This window comes from Taudactylus pleione, unplaced genomic scaffold, assembly GCF_031769625.1.
Source record: "Taudactylus pleione unplaced genomic scaffold, aTauple2 ptg001788l, whole genome shotgun sequence".
Classification (NCBI taxonomy): domain Eukaryota; kingdom Metazoa; phylum Chordata; class Amphibia; order Anura; family Myobatrachidae; genus Taudactylus; species Taudactylus pleione.
In genome coordinates, this window is record NW_028286185.1 from 60,748 (window position 1) to 74,182 (window position 13,435).

Sequence of the window (13,435 nt, forward strand, 5' to 3'; positions counted from 1 at the left end):
TTTTTTAGAATTATCCTAACTTTGCTCTTAGTATCTTTATACTGTGACTGTCTTAGTATTCATTTCTCATACCCAAACAAGAAAGGTTTTGTCTTACACGTGTGCCCCTCTCTCCTCTTTCCTGTCTCCTGTCACTGTGACACCGCTCTGGTGTTGGGGATTTGCTCTCTGATGGGCACCTGCATGGATACACTGACCTGTCCTGTTATTACCTCCTATCATGGTATATATCAGCATGTTGTTAGTACATATGTATTAGATAATATGTCATCTCTATTGTATGTGTGCCATGGAGGGAATGACAGCACTGTGTGAGTATCATATCCTGCAGCTTATAATACATGAGTAATACAGAAATGACATATTGTACACAAGCCATGAATAATAACAGGAATTGCTCTGTATGAGTAACTGGACGTTACAGGACTATTATGTGCAGGATGTTACTCTCATCATTAAGGTAAGGACCATATTATACCAAAGAGAGAAAGCCAGGACAGCTATTCCTCATGGATGGCTCCTAATACGTACAGACCCCACCTGATGGAAAATGCCAGGATGCTGCATATCTCTGAGCGTTGGATGTATGATCTGTTATCTATATACAGGTGCACAGCACAGCGTCACTGCACCAGTATGCCGGGAGCCTCACATCATTACTCTGTACTGTTACCTAGCTGTATCCATGTCAGTCTTGTCTGATCATAGCTGTAATGGAGTTGTATGAGCTGACATACTCTGTGCTGCTGTTACCATTCTCTTTTTAGTTACAGATTTCCAGCACCGCCCACATTATCTGCTGCTTGTGTGTCTGCCCCCAGGTTTGCAGGATACAGCAGCTGCTCATTTTATAATCTGCTTTTCTTGCACTATTCTAGCAACAAAACATTCACACAATATTATAGTAAACTAAAGTATTAAATATGCAATAAATAACATTCCAAGTGTTACTACAGAAGGAAACAATATTCTTGTAATCTTGCAATAAAATGACTCTGATGTAGAAAATTCTGCCTCACTGCTGTGTTTAGTGATAACTTGTGTATAAAGGAAAAGGTGGTGTGGGGGGAATGAGGGAGAGGGTGATATATAATAATAATATAATGGTCATTAATCAATAAATATAATGGAAAAAAACTACAAATGTAATGTAAGTAAAGCCCATAATTTGGTGTAATGGGTATAAGGACCTGTGTATAATGTGGTGTAATGGGTACGAGGACCTGTGTATAATGTGGTGTAATGGGTACGAGGACCTGTGTATAATGTGGTGTAATGGACCTGTGTATAATTTGGTGTAACGGGTACAAGGACCTGTGTATAATGTGGTGTAACGGGTACAAGGACCTGTGTATAATGTGGTGTAACGGGTACGAGGACCTGCGTATAATGTGGTGTAACGGGTACGAGGACCTGCGTATAATGTGGTGTAACGGGTACGAGGACCTGCGTATAATGTGGTGTAGTGGGTACGAGGACCTGCGTATAATGTGGTGTAATGGGTACGAGGACCTGCGTATAATGTGGTGTAATGGGTACGAGGACCTGCGTATAATGTGGTGTAATGGGTACGAGGACCTGCGTATAATGTGGTGTAATGGGTACGAGGACCTGCGTATAATGTGGTGTAATGGGTACGAGGACCTGCGTATAATGTGGTGTAATGGGTACGAGGACCTGCGTATAATGTGGTGTAATGGGTACGAGGACCTGCGTATGATGTGGTGTAATGGGTACGAGGACCTGCGTATGATGTGGTGTAATGGGTACGAGGACCTGCGTATGATGTGGTGTAATGGGTACGAGGACCTGTGTATAATGTGGTGTAATGGGTACAAGGACCTGTGTATAATGTGGGGTAATGGGTACAAGGACCTGTGTATAAGACTGTCTGGGTCACAGCGTCTCCCTATGTCAATAATGTGTCTATCTGCTCTATGTCAGTCATACAGATATAATAGGACAATACCACCTTATACATGGACACATGTAGCTGCCCCTCTGCTCATTCCTCACCTTTAGTTACAGGACTGGAGGAAGTTACATTATTGCTGGAACCATCTATGGGTAAAATCACATTTTCTCACATAACGTTAATAACTAGTGTTACAGATGTTTGTATTATAGTAGGGATTGGACATAAAGAGAACATAGTGTTAGTGTAATTAGCATTTATAACACAACACTGTTTAGACCTAAGCACTGATCCCGGAACATCGATGGTTTCCGATGTTACCACACAAGACTCCCCGTCGTCTCCTCAGGGCTGGCTGAGCTGACTCCTCCTGTTACTAATAGTGGTGGACTGGCTGCTGCTGTACTTCATGCTCTGCAGTGATCACACATTGCTCCGCGACCCATGTGACTGCCCTGACAGACTGCGAGCTTATACATAGACAAGAGGTGACTCCGCACTGAGGGCCTGATTCAGATCCGCTCGCGAGCGCTGAGCGCTCGCAAGCGGGCCGATGTTTGGCAAGTGCGCATGCGCACGACAGGCTGCTCCGTCGTGCGCATGCACGAGACCCGAATAACGACGGCCAAGCCGTCGTTATGGGTCTCGCACCACAGGGGGCGTGCTGTCGATGGTGAGTGAGTGAGCGCACGCCCCCTTTGGTGGGCATGCCGGGGGCGTTGGTGCCCAGACGGAGTCGTCCCCATGGGAATGTCTACCATCTGGGGCCGGCCCCACTGACATCACTAGTGATGTCAGTGGGAGTGCTTTCGGCTCTGATAGAGCCAAAAGCACTCCAGGTCTTGTGGCAAGGAGACCCTACTGCAAGGGTCTCATCGCAAGCCCGATGGTCGCGATGGTCTTGACCATCGCGACCATCATCATGGACGCTCGCATAAGCTGTGGGTGGTAACCCACGGCTATGCAAGCGTCCAAGAGGCCGCTCAAAAAAAAACAAAAAACGCCCTGATTCAGAGCAGGCACTCGTTCAGAGCGTCCGGCTCTGAATCAGGCCCTGATTTTTATAGTATGTAAGACAAAGTAATGTTATCAAATGATATACTCCTTGGGAAAATCAGCGTATGTTGGTGGTGCTCCCTCGAGTCAGTACTTCAGCACTGGAAACAAGGAAAGGACAGAAACACTTTCTGGGGAACGCTTGAGAAAAATATGTGTGTATTAAAATGTAACTTTTATTAAATACAGTTAATAAGTATATAACAGGGCCATGACTTGGACACAGAGGACAGCGGCAGCACCCTTCCAGAGCTCTGTGCCTGGGGGGAATTTTATAGATCACCTGGCAGCCCTTTCTCCCTATTCCTGCCCAAATACTCCACCTAAGTCCCACGTCTGACACTGCTTACCTTGGAGAGCCGCAGCCACCACTCCCGAGGACGCCCACATCACGGGACCCAGGTCCAACTTCCACCCGCCGTCATTGCAGTGACTTCTGACCACTGGAGACTGAGGAGACGTGAGCACTGGGTCGCTACCCTGCTATATACATCGGTTCTCACGCTTCATGCCAATGGGCTTTGTAAATCTTCACTGGCTCTCTGGTGTCCTGGCTCCTATTATATACTATAGCACTAGTAGAAGTAATGGCCATCTTGGGGGCGGACCTTCTTCAGCGTCCTTGCCAGTGTCTTCAGGTTGCTCTTCCTGTTTGGTAGCCAAGTCCATATCTCTCCCCCATTCCCTTTTTTTACCTCTATATAAAAGTTATTCTTCACCTCCTACAACCCCCATTACCCCTGAGCTTCTACTACACCCCATGGAGTGTGTATTACTATATGTGAGGATGTAGGGAGGACAAGGTGGGATCCCCCCCTGCTCATTACCTGAAATTCTAGTCAGAAGAAACTTTTCTGATCTATTTCTTAGAGAACTGGTTTGTGTAGCGCTCAGACCCATCACTAAGTGGTATTGTTATAAATGATTGGGTGATGTGTAAAAGAAGAATGGACCCAAAATGTTGCAAGATAATAGTTCACTGGTCACAGTAGACAGCAGCGGTACACAGAATATTGGTGCTTGTACAGAGAGATGTAGCAATCAAAGATGTGGGTTGTAGACATTGTGAAGCCCAGGGCAAAAGTTCCTAGCTGTGCTCCCCCCCCAAAAAAAAATAAATAAAAAAATAAATAAATAAAAAAATTATATAGATGGCGTTCCTATCCATGCACGCTTCCAGAAAGGGGGTGCGACCGATCGGGGAAGGAGCGTTTCCATGTGGAACACCCCAATTCATCACACTAGCACACAAATGTCTAGGGAGGAGAGATGAGAATGGCACCCGCACTGGTATTACAGCGGAGGTCAGTGACAGGCAGCCTGGCAGCTAGCTATTAGAGCAGGGGAGGAGGGATGAGAATGGTGCCCGCCCTGGTATGGGTCAGTGACAGGCAGCAAGGAAGCTGTAAAGATGATCCTTCACAGTGGAGTAGGGGATAATAGGCTGCAGCTGATAAGACCTGCTGTCATGGCCACCACAGGGAGGCCAATCCTGGGCCATTTTTTTCAATCATGGGATCCCCGGCATTGAGTTGGTCAAGTAAAATATTTTTTTCTTTTGGGCTTTTGCTGGGCAATGAATGTATTTCTATTTTGTGGTGTTAGGGCTCAGCCAGAGCCCCCCAACACCACAGGTACTATACAATAAACATTATTCATGGCCCAACACAGGCCCACAGGAAAAAATAAATCTTTCATGGCCCCTGGCCGGGCCCCAACAGTCAGCAGCAGAAGTATATTAACATATATGGCCAACCCTGTCCCCAGCCTCCAACAGGAATAAATTACTTTCAGCAAAGGTCCCCAGCCTGCCCTTTTCACCATATCACAGCACAGCAGGCGTATGATGAATTTGCAAATATAATGTACATCATCCTCAGAGAGGAGACTCACCTAGGCCAGTAACGCATGTATAACTCTCCAGTCTCCTCCAAACCAGCAGCCAGGCAGCAAGGGGTGCTCCAGCAGGCACAGGCACTGTGTGGGGGTGCAGGCTTCTTGGTGATGCAGCAGCAGGGCTCCTTTCCTGGGGTGGGGGTGCAGCAGGGCTCCTTTCCTGGGGGGGTGCAGCAGGGCTCCTTTCCTGGGGTGGGGGTGCAGCAGGGCTCCTTTCCTGGGGTGGGGGTGCAGCAGGGCTCCTTTCTGGGGGTGGGGGTGCAACAGGGCTCCTTTCCTGGGGTGGTGATGCAGCAGCAGGGCTCCTTTCCTGGGGGGGTGCAGCAGGGCTCCTTTCCTGGGGTGGGGGTGCAGCAGGGCTCCTTTCCTGGGGTGGGGGTGCAGCAGGGCTCCTTTCCTGGGGTGGGGGTGCAGCAGGGCTCCTTTCTGGGGGTGGGGGTGCAGCAGGGCTCCTTTCCTGGGGGTGGGGGTGCAGCAGGGCTCCTTTCCTGGGGGGGTGCAGCAGGGCTCCTTTCCTGGGGTGGGGGTGCAGCAGGGCTCCTTTCCTGGGGTGAGGGTGCAGCAGGGCTCCTTTCTGGGGGTGGGGGTGCAGCAGGGCTCCTTTCCTGGGGTGGGGGTGCAGCAAGGCTCCTTTCCTGGGGTGGGGGTGCAGCAGGGCTCCTTTCCTGGGGGGGTGCAGCAGGGCTCCTTTCCTGGGGTGGGGGTGCAACAGGGCACCTTTCCTGGGGTGGGGGTGCAGCAGGGCTCCTTTCCTGGGTTGGGGGTGCAGCAGGGCTCCTTTCCTGGGGTGGGGGTGCAGCAGGGCTCCTTTCCTGGGGGGGGTGCAGCAGGGCTCCTTCCCTCCTCCTGAATAGTTTGGCCCTGGCACTTTAATTTTTGTGTCAGAGGCTTTTATTTTCACAGGGGCCGGGGCTGGCTGCCTGACACCACACTAACCCCCACAGCAATGCCGCTCCATCCTCCTCCACTTAAGATTGCTGCGGGCATGGCTGAAGGAAGACAGGCTGCATTGTGCTGCACTGCGCGATGCTGCGTGACCTCTGACGTCACACCAAGGTGCCGCGCACAGCCGGGCAGCATCTGAGTTGAGTGCTCAGGGCTCAGCACTGCCCGCCAATAAACAAAGACCTTTTTTTTTATATGGTGACTCAGTGCCGCCCTCCAGGGGTCGGTGCTTCAGACGACGGCCCAGTTAGCCAAACCCTAGAACCATCCCTGGTGGGTTGGTTGGTATGAACAAATATTGTAATGTGCACAATGACACAAGTGGGGCTATCTTGGACATGCAGGATGCAGCAAAACAAGTCAATGTGACAATGTCCAGTATGCACTCATACTCCCTGAGGAAGGCCCGCACTGGGCAGAAACACGTTGGAGTTGCATCCACATCTTCTATACCAAACACTACACTATACCACAGCTAGCATGAACACCTGCACCCACAGCGGGCTGTGCTACTGACCGGTCTGAGCCAATATTAACGCAGAGCACCACCTATACCAACACCCAGCAGGAATCAACCCGCAAAACCCCAGGATTGGGGAATCATGCCTCATCACACCGTGCCAGGAACGTACCTGGATGTTACAGACAAGAAGGATGGATACACCACGGTCAGGCTACATTTGAAGCATCTCCTGAAGGTCCCCATTGTGCAAGATCAACATCACATGGTTACCACACAAGGCCACCCGTGCCCACGTCTCTCTGCTACACATCCACAGGTATCCAGGCACTGACCACGCATAACCAGGACGACCAGACAGGTAAGCGGGACGCCGCCCCTAGCTCTAAAAAGACCGCAACACTAGGTGGAAATTACACTCTGCTTAACCACGTATTGGACTCTCTGAATACCGGAATAGACCATTCCGGGTACTGATAATACCCACTACCACCTTCCACTTTACCACACTACCATTGTTACTGGACATGCCACATTGACTTTTGTTTTGCTTTTGATTTGCTGCATCCTGCATGTCCGAGATAGCCCCACTTGTGTCATTGTGCACATAATAATATTTGATCATACCAACCAACCCACATCTATTATTGCTACATCTCTCTGTACATAACCAATATTCTGTGTACTGCTGCTGTCTATTGAGACCAGTAAACTATTACTGTATCTTACAACATTTTGGGTCCATTCTTCTTTTACATATCACCCAATCATTTATAACAATACCACTTAGCAATAGGTCTGAGCGCTACACAACCCAATTTTCTAGTATCCCCACTCGTAGCAGCAGCACTTACCTTAGTTACACAAACACACACTCTGTGCGCAAGGGTATCCATCCTGATCTATATCTTGCCTACTATTTATTGGACCTACTTCTGTTTTGCTTTATTACACCTCATCTGCTACTAGTGGTGCTCATAATCTATATAGTACATTCCTAATTATCAATACGGGACATGGAGAAATTCCTAATCGCCCCTACCCCATGAAAAACCCTCAGAAACAAATCGGGTAAACGTGGAGATATTGCTATCCTTGCAGAGCCTTCATCGCTAGTCGGGATGTCCTCTCAGCCTTCTCAGACGTCCTCTATGAGTACCACCAACTTACCACTCTCCACAGGGCCCCAAGCAGATGCTCCCCTGCATTTCCATTAGTCTATGAAGACATGGTGAGAGCGATAAAGGATACAATGGCCCCAATTATGCAACAGCAGTCTGCTACGTCTGCGGCAGCTCTGAAAGAGGTAAAATCCCAACTTGATTCCACCGGTATCTAACGAACAGAAGATAAGTGAGCATGAACAAGATATCTTCGAATTGAAACAACAGGCAGCGTCCCTGCAAAAATCCAGCTACCAGCTGATCGGCAAAGTAGATGACTTGGAAAATCAATCCCGCCAGAATAATTTGCGTGAGGTAGGCCTTCCAGAAAGTCTGAGGGGCCCTGACCTCATCAAATTCCTACCCTCTGATCTACCACAGATTTTGGGAGTTGCTGATGTTATACCTGACTTTACTGTTGAAAGGGCGCACAGTTTAGGATCTTTCTCCGATTCCTCACGCCCACGCACAGTGATACTTTGCTGCTTGAACTCTGGGGGTCATTCAGACCCGCTCGCGTGCGCATGCGCGAGACCCGACGAGCGACGGGCTTTCCATCGCTCCGGGTCTCGCACCAAAGGGGGCGTGCTGTCGATGTTGATTGATAGCACACCCCCTTTGGTGGGCGTGCCGGGGGCGTGTCTGCCAGACGAAGGTGTTCCCATGGGAACGCCTACCGTCTGAAGCCGACCCCACTGACATCACTAGTGATGTCAGTGGGAGTGATTTTGGCTCTGATAGAGCCAAAATCACTCCAGGGCTTGTGGCAGGGAGACCCTACCACAGGGTCTCCATTGCAAGTCCGATGGTCGCAATGGTCAAGACCATCGCGACCATCTTTTTGGCCGCTCGCATATGCTGTGGGTGGTCACCCACAGCTATGAGAGCGGCCAGGAGGCCGCTCCATTTTCATGGAGGAGGGCCCTGATTCAGAGCGAGCACTCTGGTCAGAGCGTTCAGCTCTGAATCAGGCCCTCTGCTCATAAAATGACTTTATTGTCTGCTGCTCGGAAGATGGACAGGATCATGTGGAATAACCATCGCCTGCTCATTTTTCTAGACTAATCGGCCGAAGTCACTAGGGCCTGCAAGGAGATGAACCCTATCTGCTCAAAGCTTGTCCAGACACAGAGGAAATTCGCTCTTCTTTATCTCGCTAAGCTCAGAATCTTCCAAGGTAAAGATTTTAAAGACTTTACTGTGCCTGCCGATGCCCGAGCATACATGGAAAAGGAGGAAGAGCGCATGGCTAATCCTGACTGATAGATTTCTTTGATATACCTAAGTATCATTTTCTGCTTATTGTCAGATTCTTGTACTGGACTCTCAGATACTGCTTTGCTCTAATACAATTAATACTTTGATTCTGTTGTGTGTTTTCCGATGATGGTGTTTCTATATTATTGCACTTTTATGTTGCTGCCCTGGGATATCATTGTTGGAACTTTGCAGCATATTTAAAATTGGTTTAATTCTAACTGATTTTTCTCTTTAGACTTTTGTGCTTTTCATGTTAGAAATATTCCGGCATATTATTATTTGTACATCTGATATTGATATGCCTATGTATATATTTCTTTCTGATACTCTATATCAGTGGTGTCAAACTCAGGCCCTCCAGCTGCTGTGGGACTACATATCCCAGGATGCCCTGCCACAGTTTTAGCAAGTCCTAATAGCAAAATTCTGACAGTGCATGCTGGGATGTGTAGTTCCATTGCAGCTGAAGGGCCCGAGTTTGACACCACTGCTTTATATATTTTTATCAACATTATTACGGGGGGCGCGGCTCTTCCTTGTTCTCGTATGTCTCTAACTGTATTCATACCGTGGATTATTTCTGTTTTATTTACATTTTTTCCTTTTTTTTTCTCTGGTTCCTTCTTTTCCTTTTTTTTTTTTCTGATTTCCTCTTTTTTTCCAAGATTGGGAGATGTTACAACTAATAAAATCGATGTTTTTTGTTCTATAGCAATGCGATGGTGTGCTTTTTTGGGTGGGATGTCTGCGCTATTTTCTCTAAACTCCCTAAATATTGAATAATATTAGAGTGTGTTCTTGGAATGTCCAAAGCATTAAGAGCCTGATTCAGAGGCGCTCGCTGTTTGCGAGCACTCGCTCTGAATCAGGGCGGGATTTTTATTTTTTCTCCTGCCCGCTCGCTAAGCTGTGGGTGCCCACAGCTTGTGAGAGCGGGCTGGAGATGGTTGCAATTATCATGACCATCGGCATTGCGAGGAGACCCTAAGGTAGGGTCTCAGCACTCTCAATGCCGAGTGGACTTCCTGCTGTAATAGAGCAGGAAGTCCACTACCCGCCTACAAAATGGGGCGAGTCCCTTCCTCCCTACCCGCGGTTAGGGGTGAGCCCCTACCCGCCCACAAAATGGGGCGAGCTGTCGATCAACATCGACAGCTGCCCCATTTTGCTGCGAGCCCCGAAGCGAGTGAAGTTCTCACTCGCTACGGGGCTTGCGCACCGCACGTGTGCACTGGGCCACCATCGACCCGCTTGCGAGCGCTATGCTATGCGCTCGCAAGCGGGTCTGAATCAGGCCCCAATTCCCCTGTGAAATGTCACAAAATAACTTCATATCTCAATTTGAAAAAAGCTGATATATCATTTTTACAGGAAACACACCTGATAGATTCGGAACATGTGAAATTATCTGTGTTGCGACAATAGGTTGTAGCTTTTTCATCGTATACCTCTAAAGCGCGTGGAGTTGCTATTCTTATACGGAAAGGGCTCCCATTTGTAGTTGAAAAGCAGATATCTGACCTAAATGCCCGATTTGTTATTCCTCAGATTACGCTTTCTGGTGTTCTTTACACTTTATGTGATATTTATGCCCCTACAAATTATGATCGTTCCTTTATTAAAGTATTGAGTAATAAGTTGTATCCCCGAGGCTCAACTCTTGGACTTACTGCGGCACCTGTCACCGGTCTATGTGTATTTCATCACAGTGGATCGCCACATCCGGAGTGACGAACTTACTATTCCCTGGCTACATCTGGGATTGATATCTACACACTGACGTGGACGCTGGGCGCAGTCACTCATTGGATTTGTTACATGCTTTTTATTCATATATTTCCTGTAATTGTACATCTGTTATTAAAACCATCGTTTTCAGGGCATACTGCACTATTATTCTACTCTATCCTTATATTTCTCCATGTTTATGGTGTTACAAGAAGGAAGATCCAGCGGTATCTCTTTCTAGTGCTATATCAGTGGTATCCAGCCATTTGGAACTATCAAGTCCAATTTGATTTGGTGACTATTGATTGTATCTTTGTGGAAAACACATTGGTGTCCCATTTCTACATGTTTATTGGGGAGCACTTATAGGTCTTTTTGCACTATTGTGTATTCCTTATATTAAGGCTGAATGGATAAAAAATGGAAATCTCCATAGATAATTCTGAAGGGGGGGGCAGGGTGTTTAAGGGGTTACACCTCATAAGCTATTGGAGGTACTGAGCTGAAATTTGGCATGGATGGGTAGAACTGTCGTTCAGTGTTGCATGCCAAATTTCATAACAAAAACATAAAAATTAGGATTTTGGAGTAATCGAAAGCTCCAACTGTCAGTTTTTTCTGCCACTCTCAGTCAGGACCACCTTTGTGCTATTTTCTACGGGGGATGGTTGGGAAGGCATAACTCAGGGTAGGGGCAAATTTAGGGATTGTTTTATTAGGTAGCTATTGTTCCAGAATAGGGCCTTTTGGGGCTCAGGTAATTGAGAAAGTTACAGTTTTTAAACTGTTACCTCACAAATCCGCCATTATAGAGATAGGAAGTTTCAAGTCCTTGCGCAGCCTCAATAGGAGCCTTCAGCAGGTGTACTCACTGTGGCTTTACTTGGGTGTACCAAGATGGCTGCCTCTAGCGGGTGGTAGCGATGGTGGGCTCTGGAGAAGAAAGCTGTCATTAGCTGTGGCCAGGACCAGGGGGAGGTGGGTAGCGGGCTTTAGCTGCAGCCAGTACCTGGGACAGTAGACAGCATCAGCGGCAGCAGTGCGGGCAGCAGCCGCAGTGCAGGCGGCGGTGGTGCGGGTGGCAGGACCCAGGGAAGGTAGCAGGAGACAGATGCAGGCTCGGATCTGAAAAATCTGTGATACCTGCATCTGTGTTTAAATAAACAAACAGAAGCAGGGACGGATCAGTGAGACCCGACTGTGCTTCTGTGTTTGAAAATAAAAAACCTGTGTTAAAAAATAAATAAATACATTTGTGCCGCCCCCAAAAAAACCTAACCAGCACTGGGCTTTGGAGACCCAGTACTGGTACTGCTAAATACAGGGGACATATGACGTAGGGGTCCCCTGCATTAAGCACAACCAGCCCCTGGCTTTTCAGAACCAGTCCAGGTTGCCAAAATATGGGGGACCAATGATGTAGGGGTCCCCCGTATTCAGCACAACCAGCACTGGCCTCTGAGCCAGTCCTAGTTCTGGAAATACAGGGGGAAAAAATGCGGCAAAACAAAAAAAACAAAAATACCCGGACCCATGCTAATGACAGCTCCGCCACGGGATTTCAGTACAGAATTCCCAGTGCAGAGCGCTCATTGGCTGGGAGAGGTGAGCCTTCCGCCTCTTAGCCAATGAGCTATTCTCACCATTGACTTCAATGGTGAGAACCGCAGGTGCCCATTTAAAATATGGCGCCTCAGCACCATTTTTGAAATTCAAAGATGGCCGCCGCAAGCCTATCATGACTTGCGACATCATTGCCCCACCCCCTCAGTTGCCTTATATAAAGCGAGCATGAGGCGCAGTCCGGCCAGTATGTCAGCCGAGTGGCAGCAATGAAGTGCTGCCAAAGACAGAAGACGCCGGGGAAGTCCTAGATGGGCGGTGGCCATGCAAAAGAGCACCCTCCAGGTGAAAATGCAGTGGAAGCCCTGGGGCAGGTGGCAGCCATGTAAAAGAGCTTAAAGGCTGCTGCCCCCCAGGTGAAGGAGCAGAACAAAAAATGTTAAAACAATAGGTCTGTTTTTTAATATATTTCTTTTACAGAGGTACTGTAGGTACCAGAGGGCCATTAATGCCCTGCTTGCTGGTACTTGTGGTTCTCCAAGTACCAGCATGCGGGGGAGGCTTGCTGGGCCCTGTAGTTCTACTGCAAAGACAATATTATAGTTCTATTTTTTTACACCACATTACACTATCAACCTGGCACCCACCTCCCCAGGGGTCCGGCGATAGCCCCGGACTATCAGCCTGGGGTGCCCTAGAGAGGGGGACCACTTTATTGGAGGTCCCCAGGGATCCCCAGCCTGGGCTGACTAGCGGTCAGGGTTAATGCTTCGGCTGGGGGGCCTGGTGTAAGGGCTCCCCTGGCTGTGGCATCAGCCCCCCACTAGAAAAAGTCCGGTGCTGGTTCTGGTAAATACAGAGGAACCATACTTTTTTTCCCCTGCATTTCCAGGACCAGCTCAGAGCCCAGTGCTGGTTGTGCTGAATACGGGGGACCCCAACGTCATTTGTCCCCCATATTTTGGCAACCAGGACTGGTTCAGAAAAGCCTGGTGATGGTTGTGCCTAATACAGAGGACCCCTACGTCATTTGTACTCCATATTTTCACAACCAGGACCGGCAGTGAAAAGCCAGGGGCTGTTTGTGTTTGGGGGGATGTCCCTTTTTGTACTTTACACAAATTTACATTTTAACACAGATGTCCAGCGCCAGTGAGCACCGCTGATGCCCGTGCACTGCTGCCACAAGTCCACATGCTGCTGCCCCGCACTCCTGCAGCCCGCTTCCACAGCTGTCTCACCCTGTGCATCCTCAAAACACCTCGTGTGCTGGCCTTCCTCCACCTGCACGAATGTACCATTTTGTTGCCCTTCTCCCATGCAGGTGGCCCAGTTTGCTCCTCCAAACCCTGATAGTTAATACATTTTAAAAAAGCAATGAAATTCCATAGACAAAAAACCTTCCGGTGTCACATGTCTCATTAGGGCTTCTTAGACATGATCTGAAAT

General features: G+C 48.4%; 1 pseudogene; it reads right to left on the reverse strand.

Moving 5' to 3' along the window:
* Positions 1-13,435, reverse strand: part of LOC148436351 (uncharacterized) — a 77,831-nt pseudogene that overhangs the window by 33,209 nt on the left and 31,187 nt on the right.